The following is a 25,515-nucleotide window of genomic DNA, read 5'->3' as shown; positions in this document are numbered from 1 at the left end:
TTGTTATCGGTCGCGACTGGAACTCGCAGAATAATATCTGTCAATGGGATATTGCTTGTCTTCCAACGTCCTTTCTGGTCCTGAAAAACAACAACCTCATTTGTGTCAACATCTGCGAATCGCACAAGATGAGCAAATTCATCTGGTGTTGCATATTTGGATAAATTTATATCACCCTGGGCCTTGCTGCTTACAGATCTACCATTATAAACTAGTAACCTGTTCAAATCTATGTTGGACGGATATGCCGTCTGATAGAATACTCATGCAGGACTTTTACGACAATTACGGGGCTATAAGTATAGCTAGTACATCTGGACCGCATATAGGTGGATACGTTAATGTCTGTGATGGTAATGTTGAAAAGCAGATTCCAGTGTTTTGCACTCTGCTGATACACTCACAAATTCTCTCAGTGGTGGCAGTCAGTACCAATCAAAATAATAAAACGCTGCTTGGGTCAACGGCGTATGCAACCCAATGAGTACTAGTGAGGAAACTTCCAATTAAATGAATGATATCGGTTTGAACATAGTTTGGTTCTTGCGGTACTTATCAGACATGACAAATCCTATGAAGATGTTATGTTTAATCAAAATTGGACATCGGAAGCTTTAATTAAGCGTCCCTGGCAGTTTCAGACCTTGACCGTAAAACGTTCCTGGTAATCTTAATCCCCGTCATTCTTTTGAGGTATTTATGATGTGTCCTGTTTTCAGTTTTTTTTTTTTTGTTTTTTTTTTTCGCGCCATACCTGCAGCAGTTCCAACAGTGCAAAGTGCAGCTGTTTTTGCAACAGCTGAATTCTCTGCTGTAATTAGTGCTAGTATCGCCGTTAGCAGTGGAAACATACCAACGGTTTTGTTGTGTCGCTGATAGCATTCGCTGAAAGATCAAATCGAAGGCAAGTTGTTGATTTCTTGGGAGTCATTGTAGTGTTTGAGCGGACGTGAAGTCAACGTGAAGTCAACGATAATGTATTTAGGCCCTGCAGGTCCGCTAATTTAAGAGTTATTTTTCCAAAAAATTCGTCTTCGATGCGGATTGCATGTATTATATGTATTTGAAGTGGAAAATAGCTCCATACGTACACCACATTTTGGGAAAGGACAGCAGACAGCCAAGTTTTTACGGCTATTGATTTCTAGAAAAGGTTTGAGAGAAAAAGAAAAGGAAATACGGCAGCCTTGACCGGTCGCCAACAGTGATTTGCAAAGGATCGGAAACAACCAGGTAATGCAATCATGCAGGCAATTTGGGTTCGATCAGTTATTCGATTATATAATGAAAGTTTTTTGTTCGGTATGAAAGTAAGGCTAATTGAAGTTGGCATGAGTTGTGCAATTATATGTGTAAGAGAGAATGTATCATTTAAATGTCATGTTCAATTTCATTGTGTTTATGCATTGATTAAATTGTTTTAAAATGTATATACGTGCGTTCGTATTGTTTTTTTCTATATGTTTGCTCAGATTTATGTTATTACATGCATTCACTTCATATTTTATGTTATTAATTGATTGATCCTGACAATAACACCGCGGTCGATCATCTCCTAGATAACGATAACCAAAACATCATAGCAAACACCATAACATGTTGGTGGATATATCATATATCATAACATATCATATCTCCTTCCACCACTCACTAACAATGTATTCAAAATTATCACCTTGTTTTAAAACGCGGTGCATGTTTGTACTTTCTTTCAAGTTACATATATTATATGCAACAATAGGCGATGAGTCGATGTTATCACTGAATTTTGAAGAAAAAAAAATGACAGTGTTACAAATATTTGCTGCATACGGGTTTTACTATATTCATTTTTTTAATAGAATCTCAGAATTGTTTTTAAAAAAATCAAAAAGCTTACAATGAAGGATTTAATGTTGATGAGTGTAATTGTAATAACAAGCATGCATATTTAGTCGCAGCTTAAACTGGCGTTAGTTATAGTGCTTCATGGTCGTGTCTAATAATGTAGAGAACAATCAATCTTCGATACAACCGGATTTTCTTAATCAATTAACACTTTGCTAATTGTCATAAAAAAACTAATAATGTATTGTAGTTGTGTTCAAATCTACGCATTAGTTTAGGAATTGCATTATTATGAACTTTCTCAGACTTACCAGTATATTAAATGCTGAAATAAGAAAGTATTAAATACAAGCAGTGGATGACGCACTTTAAAATTACAGGAAATTTATGGAAAAGGCGCCCATCTGCAAAATGTACCCTTGCGCATATTTGTCGAGAAAGGGATGCACATGTCATCTTGGTAAAAGCATTATGGGCCTAAAGTAATTTTTAAAAAATAAACTTGTATGCTTTCTGATTTGGAAAGGAGTTCTAACTAATTGTCATTTATAAACTAATATTTTTATGATAATGACACTTCGTGAGAAACACTGACAACATTTGTTTATTTCGTCAATCTTTAACTACGAACTGAAATGAGTAAATCAATGTATCACAGGACAGTCAGGATATTATATTTCCAAAACAGCCACTGTTATTCAAGAATTGTGATATCCATTCGGAATACCTCACTGTTTTCTGTGGAACACTTATGGTCCATGATTATGGTTAACCTTAACCAGTCTGCAAGTAATAACTATAATGAGCAATTCTAATGGGTCCCAGGATAATTGTGATATTTAGTTTTATAATCACTAATTATTATTCCAATCGATGTTATATCCATTCGGAACATTTTGCGGGTCTTTGTGGAACACCTATGGAATAGTGTAAAGTCAGTATTAAGGTAAATTCTAACTAGTCCCTTCTTCTTTATACCTCCCTTAGTTTGTCTGTTTCGTTCTTTTTTTCAAGGTCAGCAACTGTCTCGAAACGTTTTCTGGTCGATAGAGAATCTCACCTCTGATAGTATTGAAACGAAGATATTGGCGATACGAAGTCAGATAGTGTAGTCACTTAATTTATAATATTGGTCACATTTTGTAAAATTCAAACTGCATTGATGTGTTTGAATAAACTCTATTATTTTTATCCTACAACTAAAAGGTTGATATGCTTATGATTCATCTGGTTATGATTCTTCTATTGCTGTATCTGCTACTTTCTTCCTTGCCGTTCCTTTCATGACGATGTTGGAGGTAATCACACTCGGGAGCGACATTGTACGGTCCTCAATCCATGTCATGGGCATTTTAATAACTGCTACAATAATGTTGCCACCTTTTTAAGGGTCAATGATCCTATAGCATGTATTCGAATATTACTATATGGGGGCAATCGGAGAGGAAATGTTCCTTCCTTAACAAGGAAAGACAACTGCTATTCAGGAATGTATGGACGTACATATTACTGTTCAAATGTATTTTAGAACAATGACGGCTCCGTGGTACCAATTAAATTCCAATAAATATAGAGATATATGCATATAATTTAATACTTGCGGTGATAATATGAAATATTTTGTCCTAGGGAAACAGCAGCTTACATGTACATCCATTAAAAAAATAGCTGTTTAAAAACACTTCTCGTGCAGAAGACATGTTCGTCAGCGGAACATTCGCCCTGAATTTGGCATTTACTTCAAAAGGATAATGCATGGAGGGTCTGACGACTAGCACATCCTGTGTTGCAGTTATTCACCTACTTCAGATAATGCAACCTATTTTTTTGTTTTTGGGTGTAATGCCAGGCGTTAGCATTACTTATGTATCACCTTGTATCTGTAAGAGGGTATCATCAGATGGCAAATAACGCCTACCAAAACTATTTAGTTTCTGCCAGCCGTCAGGATACGAGGCGTACCTTTTCTCCGTTCAGACGTTCAAGGGAGGACTCACATCAAAACCAATTAGTGTTTACTATTCAGAGTGGGGCGCCAGCGAAAAATACGACGTTGCAAATTTATGTTGATAGAACCATGACTGAAAACTTAACCCGATTTTAATTTGACTAAAGGAGCTTTTGAAGAATATGTTCTTTCTTTTTCACGTCTCTTTATTTATTTATGAATCTAATTATGTGTTTACCTATTTATTTATTTATTTAAAGGCTTAAAGTTTGATGAACTGTTTGGTATGTATAATATAAGAAAACAACTTAATTCAATGATTTATGTTCATGTTGAAAAATTATTCACACATGTAAGAAAAATCTAATGTGTGAAAAAGATTTACCCCGACTCTTTCACATGATAGAATATTCCGGCACCATAAGAGCGTTCAGGCAGGATCGTCAAACAGTCTTGAAAACGGAAATGTCATATCATAAATTGGTAATCCGTATACCTTTATATAATATACCCTCTTTCTTGAAAGAGAAACAAAACGTATTTTACAGTTGTAGAATACATGTTGAAAGTTCTCATTTGTGCCATTGACACTGCAATTATCGTACATTTTGTTGTTCAAAGTTACCGTTCGTGCCAATGATATGCATTAGTCGTCCTTACTGGTTTCATGACATATGTGACGATTAAGAATTTGTTTGTTAATGTTTTAATTTTTAATAGTGTTTGTTTTCCTGACGACATTGAATATGTTTGGAACCGTTTATTGCAACAGCAACAGAAATAATCTTTTTTAGATATCTAGCTGAATTTGGCACGTGATGATGTGCCGTTTTGAGGTTTTCATCGAATTCAGTTTATTCTGACTTGATTGCCATTGTGGATTAATATAAATGTAGCTGATCGTGACAATCTCAATATCACACCTGTGATTTATTTTCTCATCAGAAAAATAGCGGCTATAAAAGATATTTTGTTTGTGCATCACTGAGAAGAATATAAATATGCTTGACTAATACAAATATAAAAGTTCTGTATAGTTTTCTCCCTTTCCGACAGAATTATGATCTTTTATCAAATCTTACGTGTGCCCTTTCTCATAGTCATGTGCGTTCTGGGCCATATCCTAGAGATCAAATTCATACTTTCAAGCTAATTCCTAGATTTCAATTTTTTTTTTATCCTTCGTATCGAATCGGATTGAACTTGTTCCATTTCATCCCTCTTTACAGCATATACAAATGTGTGCTTGAAAAGAGGAGACATGTTTTTTATATTCCATTATAAATTTAGGTTATTCACTGAAATGTTATTTTTTTATTTCCTTTGCATTATATACCTGCATCTTACTGCAATCCGTTACAAGGGACCAATGCAAGCTGTTCGTGCAATCGGAGAGTACTCTGTATCTAACAGATAAAATGTACGAGTTCTGGATGTGGTTGCCGGTACTGGACAAGTGAGACAAAAGGTGCGTACCTGGGTCTTAGTATATTTTCAGTATACATTGCAATGGTTTAGGTGAAGCTTTGGTGTTTTGCTTATGACCAATAGGTTTTTGTACCCTGTGCATGCACTGTTAATTTGAATCATACACCTATATGAGAGAATCATTTTAAAGAAAACTAGATACTTTCCATAAAAGTAAGTCCGTTTTGACCCATATTTTACACGTCAAATACTTGGTTTAGTGTTTGAAGGTTATTTGATAAGGTATGTTCATGCTAGAATCATCAACGTAAACAAGTATGTAAAACTATCAGCACCATATATTTACAAGACAAGAATGGCACTGTCATGTACATTTGACATTTCACTGGTTGCGCTTAAGTGTTTGCATTAGTTTACAACAAACAATAGGTCTACTGCCACCCATCTAACATGCTTCACGACCCACATATACATTTTGTGTTTAACTATGTTTGAATCATATATCTAGATGATTATCTCTATTAAACCCACACTTGTACAGGAAAGGTCATTGTTCCCTACATTTTATATGTTACTGGTTTTGGTATATGTCAGGTATGTTTTACATTTAGGTCATGACACAATAAGTTATTGAGCAACTTGTTTACATAATGTTAGCAATATAATCATACAACTTGGTACTATACCATTCTTGCACAAAGAGGTATTTGTGACAATATGTCATGTTCGTTTACTTTATTAACATTTTAATGTTAGATCATTTATTAAATTGATGTTTCTGTTATAGTTATGAAACTGGATAACTGTATGCATCTATGTAGGTACTATATTTGTCAGTGTTTGACTTTAGCCCATGTCTAGATAATTTCCATGATTGACTTTATCCCATGGCTAGACTTTTTATATGCCATCTATCCTAGCCTACAGAGGAAAGTCCTTTCTGAACAGTGCGGTTGGAAGCATGAATGTGTATGTTAACTCAGTGATAATCTGTTCATATTAATGATCAAGCATTCGTTATCGTGATAGATTTCCCTGAACAGGTTAAATGCGTATATTATATGTTTTGACAAATAAATTCGAAAGATGAAGTACATACAACATGCTTTCATGTATGGCCTCAGCTGTAGTGATTCTAAATAATTAAATACTTTTGCATGAACTGTGCATTTACTTGTGTATATTAGTCCAATTTTATTCAAAAAGCATGACTCTTTCTTCGAATGAAAGGAGCCCTCTAGGAACAGACAATGATAATAGCTTCTGAAGCAAAGATTTAGAGTAATGATATACAACACGAAAACAAAATTAAAGTCTGCTTTTATGGACGCATTTTAAAGTCTCTGCTGTCATGTGAATTACAAATAATTCTCTTGTTTTGCTTGATGTATATGGCCGGTTACATTATGTGTGTATATATGTATTTATATTGTTTAACTGCAAGTGAGCACACTATTGACTATATTGTGACAAATGAAAGTGAGTTCTATACATGTAAATGAAAACAAATGATTAGTTAGAAAATAGGCAATATGTTGTTATCAATACCATTTTAGCATGATTTTGTTCAGCGTTATAATTAATGTTTATCCATTGCTACTAGAGACTATTTAAACGTTTGTGGGGGTGAGCTATGTAATCCTTATTAATTCTGGTCTTAAGATATATTTACAATCAAAAGAGAAAAGTTAAAAGTAAAATAGTTTAAGTCACGAGAAGAGAGCAAGAGAACTTACATGTTTTTGTCAATTCCACTGGCAAAATATATAAATATATAAAATAATATATATATATATATATATATATATATATATATATATATATATATATATATATATATATATATATATATATATATATATATATATATATATATATATATATATATATATATATACCAGTTTTAGGTGCATTATGTGCAGTCATCCCGAAAGTAAGTCTACGGTAAGGACATGATATAGTTTAAATTTCAAATCAATATATATATATATATATATATATATATATATATACATAGGTTTTATTTCTTACATAGTAATTATGTATATGATGTTGAAAATAAGTATTCATACGTATGTTATAGTCCTATTCATGTGTTCAGTTCGTGGCCAGACATATCAATTTCATGGGCAGTTTTGACCTTTAGGTTGAAGTTGACAAAGTACCTGCCCATAAATACGTTCTCGAAGAACAAACATATATCATTCTGCCCTCAAATACGTTCACGGGGAACAATATATAGCGTACTGCCCACAAATACGTTCACAAGGAACAAATGTATAGCATGACTTTCCGGTGTGCATATATTGTTTATGTCTTTATAATGCTCTGTAGTTTACTGTACTAAAGGAATCACAATGTAATTTATCAATTTATTGTAACTATTTATTTGTCAGAGTTAAAAGACATACTAATCTAAATTAACTATTTTCATCTTGAAGGATATAATTTAGTGTCTTGACAAATATGTCAATGTTTATCCGACGAAGAAATAACAAACTTGTATTTTGAAAATAAAATTCCAGAATTTGTCAAAGAGAATTATTGCAGCATATGTCTTCACTCCCAAATCGTGATAATTCTTAATGTTATATTAGGTACTTAAACAGATCTTGCCATGTTTTTACACACACGGCCTAAATCAAATTATAAGTATAATATCATCCCATTTTAATTTGTGTGTCTCAACTCCAGTTCTCTTTCCAAAACATTTGATGCATATAAACCACAACGAGTTCTAAAGTGATTTAGGATTGTCAGGACTTGGTTGTTATAAAACATCAATTTCTGCATCAGTAACATGTTCCGCTGCATTTGGAAGATTTTTTTCCCATCATTTTCAGTTATATTATTTTCAATTTAAGCATTTTGCCACATTTGCTAAACTGAATACAATTAAGGAGGAAAAATCCATAACGTTTTTTCCTCAGGTGCCTGCAAAATGAGGAAAGAAAGCTCCTGAGAGCTTGTTTAAACTCAGCTACATTTTTATTTTGAAAGCCAGAAAGAAGGGATCAATTCCACGATCCTGATGTATCCAATTGACTTTAGGTAATGGATTGTTGCGAAGAGAATAAATCATTATTATGTTTTGATTATTGTGTTGTTTTCCAGTTTATCCAATAAATTGTGCACTTCTGTCTCTGTCAATTTCCTAAACCTAGAGGTTTGCTTCACACTTGCATCTTCTATGGATTAAATTAAGTCAACTATAATTATATCAACAATTGAAAGAATTTATTCTACTTAAATATCCATTTCTAATTCCAAATACCAAACCATCATCTTGTGCCATATATCTTGTAGCAGATGACGCATTTTATAGAATAAGCAAATGGAGCAGTTTTTGCTTAATATACAAAAAGAAGTCCAATAGTGGAATTGCAACATGGGAATAAGCTTATCTCTTTAAACATGAAAATATAACGATATATTTTTCACGTGTGAGAATGTAGGAATGAAAAAATAATATATGAAAATAGTTTGCTAGTAATTTTCTACATTTGACACTTAAGTATATAATTTTATATTTAGGTTTGAAAAGATCTGCGTTTTGTATTTTTCTTGGTGGTTCAGTTTGAGTCTAAGGTGTTGCAAATCACCATTTCTGTCCCACAAGTGTAACACTAGGTAACACCAACACTGTTAATAAGTCACCCCATTGAGGTCAGCCACTTGAAACAAATGTTACTGTCCGTCCCCGAAGTGCATTACCATTCCGATGTTATTTTCACAATTGTTCCCCGATCACCACATATTTCTACTAACATTTTTATTTTTCTTGGTGGTTCAATTAGAATCTAATGTTTAGCAAATATTATGTGTAAAGTCAGCACTCAAATCAATATAACCCAATTCACTGAAGGTAATCAAGAAACTAAATTTGTCAGTTAGTCTAATTTGTTAGTACCGAAATGTTGGAACATGGAAATGTAACTATTACTGGAGATGTGAAGCTTAAATTCAGTTCTTTATAATTCTACAAGATGCATAAAAGTTATTGATTGTGTGACCGCTACAGTGGCCTGAGTGGTTAGAGTATCTTCCTTGGATGGGGGAGGTCATGGGTTAGAACCCCGGCTGAGTCATACCAAAGACTTGTACTAATGGTATGTTATCAGCAAGAGATTAGTGTTGGGACTGGTTGGCATGGTGTCACGATAATGCGACTGGATGGGACTTGATGCTACACGTATGTGGCAGTATGCCTCATTGCTTGACATCACAATAAACTTCCGCACTGCAGACATGGTAACGATATCACTGGAAAATTGTTAAAGCTATGTTAAAAATCCAAATCACACACACATATATTTATTGTGTGTGTGATAGATTTATGATTTTGTCACACCTAGGCAATGTCTTGATGTTATTCCACCTCCATCCTGCCCAAAACAGAACCTTAAAAGTGGAACCTGTAAAGACCTTTATGCCCTTGAAGTACCTTAAAAATTGTAACTAGAGCCTTTTTATAAGCAAAATAAATACATTTTGTAAACAAATCCAGAATATTGTCCTTTAAAAATCTGCTGCCAATGAATTTTTCTGCTCTGAACAGCTTCCTTTTCTGCATAAAGGGAAAACTGTAACACTGTGTGTGCATATAGAGATTGACAAGCTAGTAGCATATGAATATTAAAAATGTATCCTGTTTCTGTATTCATCTATATCAAAATGTTTATCTAATACCATCGTAATATTTATAGACTTTTATGCCTTTGAAATACAGGAACATACTTGAAGGCCCTCATGCTGAAATTTCCAGTGAGAAACCAGCAGAGTCCACCATTATAAATGAGAAGGTAAATGCAACCTGTTAGGCAGTCATTTGCTTCAGTTACAACCTTCTGAACTTATTTAATGGCAATATGAAGAAGAGAGTTTCAGCTTGGTTCTAATTTCACTTTTGATTCAGTTAATTTAAATTGTTAGATCAAACTCGACAAAAATGCAATGTTCATTCATGCTTCAACATATCTTAATGTTTACATAATTATTTTTACAGAGACCATTAAAAAATATATTTTAAAATATCTTTGTTAGAGAAGACGCACTATTTGGTATATATTCGAAGTTGAAGGCGCATATCAAACTGCCAGCGTGGGACTTGTCGTAAAGCTATTTAACGATGTAAGAAAAAAAGATTCATAATTCTCATTAGTGAAACACCTATAATCATGTACGATTGTTATACATAAAACTTACGAAAATAATAGGCTTATATTGTTTTGTAAAATGATGCCATGAACATGTTCTAAAGGCAAGTTTTATATCTAGATCAATGGTTTAAATTATGCTCCCAAAAAGCTTTAAATATTAGTCCTTCTCGAGGCTTGGATGAGCTAGGGTTCCATACTACTTGCCCTTGCCTACTCGTAGGTTCCCCCCTCCCCACCGCAACAATGTCTGGATCGGCTCCTAACTAGAGTTTGAAAAGCAGGCTTATGTCATCAAGTTGATGTTGTTGTTGTTGTTGTTATAGGGTTTAACGCCATGTTCAGCACAAGATAGGCTATACATGGCGGCCATTATTAATGGTGGAGGAAGAACCCGCAAAATCCCAGGAAAGAACAACCGACTCACGAGAAGCTACCTGCAAGCTTTCTCACATATCCACATTGGCCGAGCCAGGGACTCGAACCTACGCAGACAGAGGTGAGATGGCAGTGATCCGTGTCAGAGAGCGCTTTAGACCACTCGGCAACTCGGGGCCCCTTCATCAAGTTGAAAGTAACCATTTCAAGAATGTACACGCAATGATGTTATTGAAATGGAGTTGTCAAACAGAATTTGACTAGACCTTGAAAAATGGGTCACTAATTTTGTATCAAGATTCAATTACTCATAAAGGTAAATTGCCATACCAAGTTTCATCACTGTCCATGTAGTTCATTCAAGTATGCACGTGTAGAGTTTACCAGAGAGTCAGCAAAATATCGACTTTATGGTATAGATTAAAAGCTACTTAAGTTATTTAAACATTAAAAAGAATCACATGGGTCTTCATGGACACCACATGCACTACTTTGCAAAAAAGACAAGACTATGTCTTTCACTTGATGGTTGAATGTTGATCCATCTCCAGAATTCTTCACCCAAAACAAGATTTTCAAATTACATTTGGCTGCTGTGATACACATATTCGATGTCAGCATAGTACTGTTTTTATTTATGACAAAGTATGCATCATTAAAAGTCATAATGATCATGCATTCATGGGATGAAGTGATGAGATTTTTAAGTACGCCAGTGACGGTAGCCACGTTGGATGCAAAACTGGCACTATTTTTATTTAGGACCATCCAGGTATCATTGGAAGTCTGCTTGTGAAAACCTCTTGTTGATATAGACATCCATTCTGAGTGGGCTAGAGATAAGATTTTCAAGATGTCTGCTGTGAAAGTCAGACTAATAACATTCTTATGACATATTTGATATAATATTGTTTAATAAGATAGTCGTATATTGTAGTAGATACAAATATAAGATGTCAGATTGGTACTATTTTAATGTACACATGTAGGACCAACTGGACATCTTAAGAAGGCTGACTTCTGGTTAAAGTGCCACATCAATATAACTTCCTGTTTGAGTATAATTTTGATAGCAAGATTTGTATGATGGTTGCCATGGTGACCATATTGGATGTCAGGTCGACACCAATTATATTCAAGACCATCTAGACATGACTAGAGGTTTCTAAGTGAAAACCTCATGTTGATATGACCACTCAGCAATAACAAGATTTTCCTGATGACTATCGTGTAGGCCATAATGGACATCAGCCGGGCAACATTTTTATTTAAGACCAGCTCCATGTACGCATCATAAGAAGTCTTTATTGAAAACATCATATTGATATTACCATTAATTTTGAATGGTTTTTAAGATGGATGATGCACCATTTTCATTTAAGACCTACTAGACCATGGAATAAATGTGTGTATACAATTTTATGGCAGTCCTCCAAATAGTTTAGGACTCATACAAGACAAACTTATGATAGACAACAGACCATCCCACCAGCTCTTTTGGTATGTAGCCAGTATTAGCAAAAGTAGAAAAAGTGTGTGTGATTTGGATTTTTAATGTAACTTTAACAATTTTTCAGTCAGTTCACCTAAGATAAAAATTGCTAAACCAACAAAAAGCAAAGGTAGGAACAAATCCTTTCAAATAAACCAACCTTGTTTTAGAAGAGGGTGTTAACGAGATAACATTATTAAGGTCACATTCTGCATGAGTGAGAGCTGTTTAATAATTAAATACAAAAATCTAAAACATTTATTACATGACACTAATAATATTCTTATGGCATGGTTGTTATTATATTGTTTAATAAGATAATCACATATTGTAGTAGATACAAAAAAATCACAAATGATTACAGAAAAATGGAATAAGAATTAATTAAAATGCGTAAATGCATATTTTCAAAAGGACTGCCACATGCAGCACATGAGTTGGACTCCTATGTTCACATAACTCAACATGTCATTATATCGCCAAACAGTTTTGTTTTTATTCTCCAGAAATTACAAACTCAGTTACCATGTTGCATAGAAATTGCGTGATAAGTATAGCCTCCAGATCAAGACAGGTAACATGCTAAGCTAATCAGGTACAATGTGTCTCATTAATATTATCTATATTTGGCTAAAATCATCGGAAGATATGGCTTCAAGAGTGGCAACACGATCAACCAATCACATTATTAACATGTATGGATCTGATTTCACTTTTGATATTGTCCAAGAGTTTGGTGACAAAAACCTATAATCCCATCCTGATCAAAATCCGATTGCTTCCAGAGAGCAATGATAAGCTCTGCCAATCAAATGCAATGCATTTAATTAATAGAGATATGTATATCTCAAAGTTGATCTCAAAGTTGATCAAAAGCAAAGATTCTTCTCATTTTATATGCATCTTTTGATCAGCACCGTATAGTGATGTGCAGACATGTTAAAAACATGCATGTAACTATATACTGTGATGGGGCATACAACATGTTAAAATATCAAAAGGACCATTCTGTGATATTAAAGTTGAGGGCATTATAAAAGGTCATTACTCTACTGTCTGAAAAGAATGTGTTTTTAGTCTTTTGGTGGACACTACATTTTGATATAACCATTCAATCAGGAATTAATTAAATGATTTTCAATATGCACATTGTGTCAGTCGTATTTGAGATCGACGCCATTTCATTCGTGACCAGCTCAACAGCATAATTAGTCTTCTGGTGAACACAATAACATTTGATTTTCCATGGGTGTGTGGCAATAATTAATTTTCAAGATCGTTGCCATTTTCGTTTAGTACCAACTAGATATAAGATTTTTAATATGGCGTCTACGGCGGGCATACTATAAATAATTTCAAAAAAGATGCTGTTGGTAAACATATTTGATGTCAAAATGGCACAATTTCATTTGGGGCCAACCTTACCTCATAGGACTTTTAATAAAAACCCCATGCTGTTATGACCATCAAGCAAGGAGCAAGCAATGACAAGACTGTCAAGATGGCCATTGTGGCAGCCATATTGGAGGTCAGAGAGTAACCATTTTCATTTAGAACCATTTATAAATTGTTAGAAGTTTTCTGATGAAAATGAAATGCCATGTTGATATGTCTCTATCTTCAGATGGAAATTAATAATAAGATTTCTAATTTAAAAGCTCATGTCAAGACATCTTTCCTTCAGCAACAAGATTTTCAAAATGGCTGCCATAGTGGCCATATTGGACATTAGATTATGCACATCGGGTAGTTAATATTTTTTTTTTCGTGACTGGGCAAACCACGCGTTTTGACATAGGTCACTCGTGGCAAGATACCCATATAGCATGATCAATGGTAATTTACCTCTGGTCATGTACCGTACATTTATTTTCTCTGCATGTACAGAAGACATATTGTCGCTTGGATCCTGTCAAGGAGTGTCAATACACTTATTTTTTTCTACAGAAATATGAATAAGAGTTAAATGATAATATGTAACTGAATGCACACACACACATACACGCACGCACACACACACACACACACACACACACACACACACACACACACACACATATATATTCCGGATACTAGTCCAAGGAATAGCAATTCCGAACCCTGGATAAGGGCAGTATAGATTGCGATGTGTTTACAAGGACATATGGTTGTGTGAAACATATGTACTTTTCTCTGTATCATATGGTTGTGTGAACCATAATTTGTTTGTTGTTGGTATCATATGGATGTGAGCAATAATTTTCTTTGTATCATATGGTTGTGTGAACCATGCTTAATTTTTTTACTTATGATTCTGTGAATCATACTCATGCTTATTCCTTTGTATCATCATTCTGTGAATCACATTCATTTAATTTCATATATTGTGGATGTATGAACCATATTCATATGTTTTTCATATATGCATATGTTTTCTTTTTTGTAATATGTTCGATATGGTTGTTATATATCATATATAGTGGGTGGGTTTGTGAATCTACTTGCGTATGTATTGTCTTGAATATCTATTTTTCATTTGATAAACTTCTGTTCTCTCACATTGTGTTTTGTTGTCACTCAGTCCAAAAATCCATTCAATTTCAATCCTGTTACACCATTCACCGAGAAGGAGTAACAACACAGGGTTCCCACGCTACTGGGAAATCTGGAAAAAAGTCGGCAGAAATGATATTTTTTTCCCGACAGTGAAAAGTATTTGAATTTTGCATATATTGACGAAAGTCTGCAAAAACCTGGGAATTTTTCTCCTCAACTTGACACCCGAAACAAATACATGATTGAGTTGTAACTGAACTGATCGTGAGTTAAATGTATCGAGTTGTAACCAGTATATTAGGAGGTTGCAATATGGATCATTTGGGTGCTTGCCATAGATATATTTGTTGAGACAATCCAAACGCTCAGTGGATTAGATTCATCTAGTAGACTTTTTGTTTCACAGCTTGGATTTATGAAAACCAGTCTAGCATCACAAGAGGCCAACATGGTGGCGTTAAAGCATAGCCGCTTAGCAGATGGCTAGCAAACTTAAACGTTGTTAAATTTATTTATACCTGTATGAAATCGATATGAAAATTATTTTCTCGGAAATTGCCAGTATTAAAATCGTAGTCTTTAATCTGCTGAATAGCGATACAACTAATGCATTGATGAAATTTGAGCTGGTATTAGCGATTTGGATTGCTAGTCATACGAGAACACACAATCTCACAACCGTTTCAAATATTGTAGAAAAAATTAAGTGAAAGTCGTTAAAATGAAAGTACAAAGACAAAACGGCACAAAATTATATATATTTATTCCGATACCAACTTCCGGAGTTGTGTTGTATCACGCGACTACCACGTTGACATGTGCTCTCTCACGCAGGGAGCATACGAAGCAAAGAACAAGATTGCTCTGCTTGATGAATCAGACTGGCCAAGTTTCTTGTAGTTGTTCTCGACATAAAAAGGTTGAGAATTATAGGTTCTTTCTGGTTTTTACAAAATTTATCAGACTTTAATTTAATATAATCAGTTTTTTTTTTACAACGTTGAAAAGGAATTTGTTTTTGATTTTTGATATCACATGATTATTGGAATTCCGATGTCGTTGTTTGAGATTTGTGAAGTCATGTGACTATTAACGCAAATGGCAAGTACCGGGTCAGGTTTCATCTATGCTTAGTTTCGTCTAGTCCGTCATTGGATTAAATGCATAACTATTATAATACTAGCTTAAATTCGCTAGGTCCGCTGGTATGCTATCTTATGGTGGTGGCAGATTCCAAATTTTGTATATGTAATTGCTCTGAACCCACACTCCATTCTAAATTTCCATATGTGAAAAATGGGTCTGGAATATTCGGAGAAACCTAGATTAGAAAATTGTTGAATCTCTAAGCTGATCTTTGGTGCGAAATTATTACACAGTGACTTGTAGCTTGAAGCATTGGTTTCAGATCTTAAATGGACCACAGCAGCAATGGGAATTGTCGTTTCTTTTATTATATATTAAGAAAAGATAGGAGCCCATGTATCAATACAAGTTTGGGGACCGGTTTCTTAAACTACAAGAAGACAAATTGATTTTACAGAAAATTCCGCCCTTGTTTATACAGCAATATATAATTTGGAAGGTCTTCTGGCAAAATTTAAATCAAACCTTTTGTAAATGTCCTTAAATTTTTAATCAAATCATATTAAGGAGTTTAGGTTGGTTAAAAAATCTTGTTTTAGATTTTATTGGCACACACAAATTCAGGGTTAAACGTTTTTTGTTACAAGATAAGATTCTAATACTTTGCATTTATTGTGGGTTTTTTTATACTGTGATAGGAAATGTTTACTTTGTATAAAATGCAAATATATTGCTTTCGAATCCTTTGGAATTAAAGGTTTGAAATGAAGCAAAACATTTTATGTTCACTATGTTGTTTGCGCATAGCAACATAATGCAGGTCAGCAAATTTAGAATTTGTATTCTGTACATTGAAATCGCTTTAAATGCCAGTGTATAGGAATATAGTCAGGTTTGTTTCGTGTGACTTAGTTTGTGGTTTATTAATTTTTGTATATGATCAATTCTTTTCTGACATACATATTTTTGAGAGTCTTGAAAGAGAAACGTCTTCATATTTGGAAAATGCATGTTTTATAATCCAAAATGTTCTTTAATTCCATTCAGTAATGGTCATATGTTAACCTTTAAAAAATTAATTTCATACTGGAAAAAACCTAGAAATTTATATTAAGAAAGGCGTAGGGACCATGAACAATAATTTACAACATTGCTTCCTTAATGGACGTGTCAGCAGCACAGTATTCTTTATAACCAAATAGATATCATAGGAATTTAGATGAAACTGCGCATGTCAAAATGACTTCCTTTTTAAGTCATCTACAAAATCTTTAAGTGAACACCTGTGTTTGTATGACCACCATTCAGGATGAGTGGTGACAAGATTTTCATGATGCCAAGGTAGTCATATCAGAACTCAGATCTTTTCCATTTACATTTAGGACAGATAAGGCATCATAAAAAGTTTTCTGAAACAGTGATAAGAAGATTTTCAAAATGACTGCTATATTGGCCATGTTGGATGTCAGATTGGCACCATTTTTATTTAGAACCAAGTAAGCACAATTAACAGGCCTTTTCATCAAAACTTGTTGATCTGACCTTTGATTGAACAGAAACAAACCGATTTTCAAGAGGGTCACTGGTGTCCTACTTGGATGTCTGAGCAGCACCATTTTCGTCTAAGACCAGCTAGAGTATGGGTTGAATGCATGCGTAAAGCTTCCTATAAGTAGTTTGGGAGTTTTGATAATTAATTCTAAAAGGCAGATGGACAAACAAAAACTCTATGACCAATACAGTTAACGAACTAACAATAATTACATTGCTTAATAATATAATGTATTTTGGATTATAATTTAGATATGTGTGTCTTAATGTGAAGCACATCTTGTCTGCCATTTTGTTTTACACAGTTATATAGTGATTTATGTCAAGCAAACACAAAGTAACTACCTCAACAAAACTGAATCCATTTGGCTGACTTATTGATATCCAACAATGTTGCATATTAGGCAGCATAAATAGCTGAATCCTCTTGGATGGTGTTGATATATATCAGCCAATTTTCAAACTTAAAGTTAGTCATATGTAGTTTTTAAAAACATATGGCTACTTATCAGCGAATTATTGAACACTAATTGCTTTCTGAAACTGCTAACAAGTCAAAGAGTAAGGAAAAATGTTATGCAGAACACACTTTCTACCTTTTCCTTTAAAAATGACATATCCACCTCACCCTCAAGTCTCATTAATTTTATCGACTCCTACCACCATATTACCCCACTTTATTCCACTATAAAGGAGGTGTAAAGAGAAAAAAAATCAACAAAATAAAATTCGAGAAGTACTCCACATCCCGAAATGTCTGCTAGGACACAGTGATTGGTCTCATATTCATACATACAACATTCATATCCAAACTTAACAGAGAAATGCTCTTTAGAAATGAAACTATGTATGGCGGATGGTTCATGAACAGAAAAATGTATAAAATATAACAAATGGAGATTTGTAAATAGCAAAAGGCACATACATGTCGCAAGTAAAATAAATGTATTAAATGTGATAAAGAGTTTGTGAATAGTTTTAGTGTTTTGCTCCGACCACAATCGAAGCGCCATTAATGAGTTTTTCAACCAGAAACCGTATATAGACTAACTCAGGAGGACCCCTGAGAGGTTTCTCCCTCCAAAGGTTCAAATGTCCCTTTTGAAACGTAGTCGACGGTTTATTTCCGGTTGAAAGCTCTTTTTTGAGGGTTTATTTCGAGATTTGGAACCTTATACATTTTATAGGATTCGCCCCCTACCCCCCCAGCTGCTGAAGTTTTTTTATCTCCATTTTTGCCTCTCCACCAGGCTGTCGCATTTATGGTTATACATTAAGTATTATTAGTTTTAATTTAGAATTGAAATATCACCTACGGGATCAAAAAGTTTATTTATTCGTCAACATGTAGACCCACTCCATGACCATCTTGAATCTGTAACCCAGAAATTCAGATTAACTATGCATATTTTATAAGCATACAATACATTATATAAAAGATCGAAATGCATAACTTAAAACAATACTGCATTTTAATCCAAGTTTCCAATTTTGCAAGAAGTTGTCCCACACTTACAAAATCGTCTGCTACTCAATATGTGAACTTGTCGCTATAACATAAATTCCAAATTAATCCCCAACATATAGTCTGTTTCTAAATTCTTTAGTATTTTTTCCTCATCAACAAGACGTAAACACATTGCATCCTATTCATTGTTGTTTCTCTTCCACGTACTAGCTTATTTTTTATAAAATGTTAAACTTTGCTATCTTTGTTTACAAGATCACTTTAGTTTGCAAAAATATATCTTGCCATTTATTGACATTCTACATTGAAGTTTGTAAAACTAGCAAAAAACCTGACCTAATTGTTCAACTTAACCGCTGACAGAAACAGTCTACAGTAATGTATTTTATTTCTATCTATCGATGGATAAAGGATGTGAATGAGAAACTCTTTGTGTTGTGATCAGAATGGCCTCAGTTTTATCATCATTCGTCTGCAGCTTGTTACATGTCATCCATGATTTCACATCAGAAATGCACCTCTCTACACCTTGAATGGTAGCATCAGCTTCAGTTGGGTGGCTAGATTTGTATATTTGGGTGTCATCAGCGTACAGTTGTTGAGACACTGGATAATGATCTATGATACTTGGGATCAGATGAGTGTATAGAATGAAGAGAACAGGCCCAAGAACAGACCACTGCGGAACACCACAACATAGATTAACTGCGCTGGAGTGTATTCCATTTGCAGACACAATTTATGTCCTGTTGACCAAGTAGGACTTAAACCACAGTAAGGCTGTATTATGCATGCCAAATACATGCTGGAGAAAGTGAAGGAATATATCGTGGTCTATTTTGTCAAATGCTGCAGACATATCAAGGAGGGTGAGGACTATAATCTGTCCGCTATCCAACGCAAAAAGAATGTCATTAACTACTTTCAGAAGAGTAGTTTCAGTACTGTGGCAAGGACGACATGCAGATCGTACATTGCTAAAAGGACTGTTTGAATTCAGATGAGATACAAGCTGGGATAAACAACCTTTACTAAGATATTTTATATGAATGGGAGATTAGAAACCGGGCGGTAGTTCTTTAAATCGTTATGGTCTAGTGTTGGTTTCTTCAGCAGAGGTTTTACAATGGCAGTTTTGAAAAATGATGGGAATTCCCTTGATGAGAGAGAGGTATTAATAACATCAGTTAGTGAAGGCAATACTGGATCTAAGCACTCAAGCAGCAGTGATATTGGAATTGGATCAAGTTCACATGACTTTGGTACACTCTTCATCAGGATGGTAAATATAGGATGATTACTTAATAATATATTTATTGGTGGTGAGAGACTAAATGCATGACTTGATACCTGTGTTTAGCATTAATTGGAAAGCTGAAGATTATTAATCTTTTGATATACATATCTTAATTGTACCATTCAATTTACAAAATTCAATGAAATTTGCAGTGGTAAAATGTGTAGTACAAGAAACGTTATTATGAATCAGAGATAAATCATATCTTTGTTTTCTCTGGAGCTTGACTAATTTATTGCACATTTCTGTACACTATTTTGTTTTTAATCCAGGATTATTCCATGCATTGGATGCATTTCATTGTGAAAATTCACCAGCTTGATTTAAAAGTGGCAAATATTGCTAGCGATTGATCTGCAAACCCTGTATGTCACAGGGAGTCAGTGTATTCAATAAATCATACAGTATTTCCAAATTCTCATTAGTATTTCAGATGAAAATGAAGAACTGAAAAAAAAGATGAAAATCTCAAGTGGTAACCTTTCCGGTCAGCCGTCTCATCCAAAACCCCCTGAAATGGAGAGTATTTTGCAGACTCCAAGATCTCCTCTTTTCCTGCTGGTATGTTCTATTTAGTTTATCTGGTCATCTATTTGTATGTGTGTTTAATAATATGTGTTTAAGTGTACGTACTTACTCATGATGCTGTATATATGAGATTAGATGTTTTGTTCAAAATGAATGCACTTTATGACATATTGTATCACTGCCTTATATACATTTGTCATTGCGACCAGTATGCATTTTGTTTGCATGCCAAAAATCCAGGTTGATTTCTTTGTTTCTTTTTTACTGCAATTAAGGACTAGTGATTATTTTTGTACATTTACTGCATCCAGAAGGACAACACCATCACCATCCCCATCCCTTCTGGAGCGGAGAATATAAAGATTCATCGCTGCCATTTCCTCTGCAAGTAATAAGTATTGAGGATGGAACAAAATGTACATTATAGAATAATTAAACAAATACTACAGGTGTTGACTTTTATATAATCTCTTATTTCATTTACTGCTCTCTAAACATGGGCAAGTCAATTATGCACTGTATTCATGAATTTATTACTCATCTAAGGTAGTAGAACTATTTCATGTTTGACAAAATGTTGGGTAATTTGTGGCAGTAAACTAAAAACACATTTTGTAGCATTTAAAAATGCTTATGTTCAGTGCACGTACAACTGATTGGCTTGTTGTCACTTCAGTTGATAATAGTCTTGTCATCTTGTAGACATTTTGAATGTTAGTGTTCAATGCTAAGATCATACACATCGAGTCAACATCAAAATTTGTTTGGAAAATGGAAGATTATGACATGAAAGCACAAGCTGTTGTAGGTTAGATGCTGTTATTTCTGAACATTGTGAGATGTTAATTAATTAAAGTATAGGTCATAAAACATATTGTTCAAGACTTAGTTGTGCAATTAAACAATTAATTTTTTTTTTTATTGATGTGTCTGACACTGTTCATCATTCCATTGGGTTTTTTATTTTCCTTTCTTAGGTATATTATTGTCATCTGTAAGTCAGACGCCTAAACCATCTACAGTGTATACAAACTTTACAGACACCAGCAGTGAAACAACATGTCCAGGGAATAAAAGAATAAAGGATTACAGGGCAAAGTTTTATTTATTTTCAAATATATTGTACATAAACCATGTCTTTCATTCCTTACATATTTTTCATTGTTAAACCAATGTTCACTGTACAGATTTTATTAAGGAGTTAATAATAATGGTGTTGATCTTCAAAACTAATTTCATCACAAATCTTTTACAGATTTGCAGTTCAGTTTAGTTATGAAACTGGACAAAAATATTGAAAATTTGCAGGAGCAGCTGGGCCTCCTAAGGAAAGGTTTAGTTCATACACAAGGCCCAGACACAGAATATAGAGAATACATTCTTGCAATGCCATGTGATTCAGTGGAGGAACTAGAGGACCTTTGCCAGATGTTTGAGGAGAATCCCAAACTCTCCAACAAGATGGTAAATTGGGGCCTTATTTTCTATAAAAAACTGTAATAACCTTTATTTCCTGTTGTGAACCTCAGTATGCATTATGCAAGTTTTGGGGCGCCTGTATAATTATTTTTGGGGATGGGGTGAACATGTAGTGGTCAGCTGTTTTGTCTTCCGGATGAAATCCAAAACATGTTTAGAGATGAACATGTAACAGGTGTTTTACCACATATACACTATTACATATTTTTTGGCCATGTTAATTCAGTCTTTGAGTGAATGTCATTTATGATGTTATCAGATTCACGGTGGTTAATTTGTTTTATAATTGCTGTTAGTACATTGTGTTGCGTAGTTAGTGTTACCAATTGTTTTCAAGTTTGAGAAAATAAATTTGCTTGCAAAACCATGGTAAAAAAGAAATATGTACAAGCATATTTTGTCATATCGATCATGAAATATTACTAATAATAATAATAATATCAAAATCAAATACTACTACTACCACTACTACTACTACTACTACTACTACTACTACTAATAATAATAATAATAATAATAATATTATTATTATTATTATTATTATTATTATTATTATTATTATTATTGATATTATTATTATTATCAGATATGCTACTTGAGCTCCCTTGGCAGGTATACAATTGGGGATAGTGTCTGCAGGATGATAAAAAAGCTTGGAACAAAAAGACTGGCCCGAGTATAGCCTAAAGGGACGTAAAGGGAAAAAAGCATTTCAAGAGCTTGTGATATGTCAGGTTTTGATAAGTAAGTATGGCTTGATTTAAATTGTCTGTTTTTCATATCACTTGCCAGATATTTTTAAATGAATTGATAAAGTAACTTGAGACCACATTTCAAAGTACATGTTTTAAAAACATTCCATTGATTATTGCTGGCATTTAGCAAAATGCAATGCATCCTTTGTTGTGAAACTTATTTTAAAGCATTGTATTGCTCTTGCAGAAGCCTGCTTGAAAAATAATGGCAAAGCAAAAGCAAATGGAATGGAAGAGGCCATATCGGAGACCCTCAAATATGCACCCAACCAACGCAGAAGGATAAAATACAAGGTTATGCAAATGACTCTTATTTCATCAATATTGGATTCAATTTCGTATTTTGAAGCATGGCATTTGCAAAGCGGATGCATTTCTAAATTAATAAAAAAAATCATCTTATCCTATTGCCAAGGACTATCAGAGCTTGAGTACAGCTAATTACAATTTACATACATCTTGCCTGATCGGACAAGTGCCTCCATTTGGAATTTTTATTCACATGAAATATTTGGACAAAATAAATTCATCTTTGCACAAATTGATTGCACCATCCACTTGCCTGACATGACAAGTAAGTGCAAAGTTACCTTGTATCTTGGCTTAACGATATTAAGGGAAGCACAAGTGCAGTGAAGAAAATTTCATAAATTTTCATAATGCTAGTTAACATGACTTCTGCATATGTAAGTAATGCTGAGATGATATGACATTTTTTAAGCATTGCAATTTTTTTTCTAATTTGCAGATGTCTATGCAGAAGAAGTAACAGATAAACTTTACATGGAGTTGGAGACTGATTCTGATTCATAATCTTAATTAAATCTTAAAAATAAATATTAAAGTGATATTAAAATATATGTTGTAATGTTTTCTTCTTTCCTTATTTTCTCCTTAAAACAAATGTCTGAACCTTCAGTCTGTAAATTCAGTGGATTCCTTATCAGCCCATCTATTAGTACCTTACACCAAGCTACTTTAAACAAAATCAATTATCCCCATTTAAATCTAATGGAAGGCACTGCTTTAAATCTTGTTAGTAAAACTACCCAACAAGAGGATTTCATACATTCGCAACTCCTATTTGGATGGTAATGTTTTCATTTTTGTGATGTAAATTTGGACATTCTTGCCACCGGTAGGGAATATGTGTTTCAGATACACAAGCAGCTTTCATCAGATTTGCATATAGGTTTTATATATTGTAGGTTGTTGTAGGAAGGTTTTTTTTTATAACATTAAACAGTATTCCAGAAAGTTCACCAAATCACATTGCCACAAGGATATATGACAACGTTGCCGCAATCTTATGGCAAAGTTATAAGTTATTGCAACATGTAACTGTTAGCTGGGTTACACCTCTCCACGACAATGACACTGGCAGCCTCGAAGATGACCCTCCGAAAGACTATTATGAAAGCAAGTTCAATTACAACTTTTATTAAATCTCTCCAGGTTTTCATTGCTTTCATGGCCGATTACATGGAAATGGAGGAAAATGAGGTAAGATCATATGATATGATGCTAGGAGAAATGGCAGAAAAGTGGCTGTCCTGTTCACCAACTACACCTTGTTCTTACAAAATGTGGCTGTTACACATTCCCGTGATGATGTCACTGACGGCCATCAGTGAGGAATACCCCAACAAGCATAACACAAATTGCATCCATTGTAATTGTTACAATTCCGTTCCGACCGCTCCGGTGTTCTAGTGGTTAGAGCGTCCACCTCAGAAGCGGGAGGTCGTGGGTTCGAACCCCGGCCAAGTCATACCAAAGACTTATAAAGTGGTATTAACAGCTGCCTTGCTAGACGCTCAACATTAAGAAGTTAGTGTTAGGACTGGTCGGCCTGATGTCAGGATAATGTGACTGGGTGGGACATCATGCTACATGTCTCCAGCATGATGCGGCAGTGCTAGACATCACTATAAACTGCCACATGCAGACATCGTAGCAATATGACTGAAAAATTATTCAAGATACGTTAAAAATGCAATCATACGCACACAATTCCATTCTACGATCCAGAACCGACAATAATTCAGTACTACAGTTCTTGCATTTCATTTCAATTTTGCTCTTGAAATGTAGTGCAACTCGATTAATAATGAACCCATTCCATTCAAACACTCGCAAATACTTATTATTCCTGTCTACAACTGAAAAATATCTATATAAAAAACGTGTACTGTGTTTTATGCAAGGGCATGGACATGCACAAAAACTTGCACATGAAGTTTGAGTAAAACCCCGACCTTGGATAAGACTTTACCCAACGATTACCCCAACTTGAGGGTAAAATCCGACCATGGCGATTTATATACCCATCGACTGCTCCAGTTTGAGGGCAAAATCCAAACACGTCCCTAAACAATAATCTATATAACTGCTCTTTACCTTCTGTAAGTGCCACTTGAGCTACCTGATGCTTTTATAGCTGCCATTTGACAGAATCACGAACGTGAATATATGTCTTAATTGCCTCTAGTTGTTGAGCTAGTTTATATGTATGAAATTCCATAGTGAAGACTCACTCATTATTAATATTACAACAGTGATTTAATTACACATCACCTGTCCCCAC

The 25,515-nt window shown here is 34.2% G+C and overlaps 2 long non-coding RNA genes across 8 annotated transcripts in view; one reads left to right on the top strand and one right to left on the bottom strand.

Annotated features, from left to right (window-relative positions):
* LOC149792190 (uncharacterized) overlaps positions 1-25,515 on the bottom strand; it is a 109,250-nt gene that overhangs the window by 70,640 nt on the left and 13,095 nt on the right. The window lies entirely within an intron of this gene.
* Positions 1,392-23,786, top strand: LOC149792191 (uncharacterized). 7 transcript variants are annotated; one of them, XR_016423512.1, is made up of 7 exons: positions 1,392-5,243; positions 9,933-10,005; positions 20,592-20,727; positions 21,672-22,158; positions 22,760-22,917; positions 23,116-23,222; positions 23,677-23,786. It is a non-coding gene; the product is annotated as an uncharacterized LOC149792191 (long non-coding RNA). The 7 variants fall into 7 exon arrangements; XR_016423513.1 differs by lacking the exon at positions 9,933-10,005 and having other exon boundaries at positions 1,414-5,243; XR_016423511.1 differs by lacking the exons at positions 1,392-5,243; positions 9,933-10,005 and adding an exon at positions 18,586-20,151 and having other exon boundaries at positions 21,950-22,158.

The sequence above is a fragment of the Sinohyriopsis cumingii genome, chromosome 9 (genome assembly GCF_028554795.1).
Source record: "Sinohyriopsis cumingii isolate HCF-2022 chromosome 9, ASM2855479v2, whole genome shotgun sequence".
Taxonomy (NCBI): domain Eukaryota; kingdom Metazoa; phylum Mollusca; class Bivalvia; order Unionida; family Unionidae; genus Sinohyriopsis; species Sinohyriopsis cumingii.
Note: the sequence above shows the minus strand (reverse complement) of the source record. Positions and strands in the feature narration are given on the sequence as shown.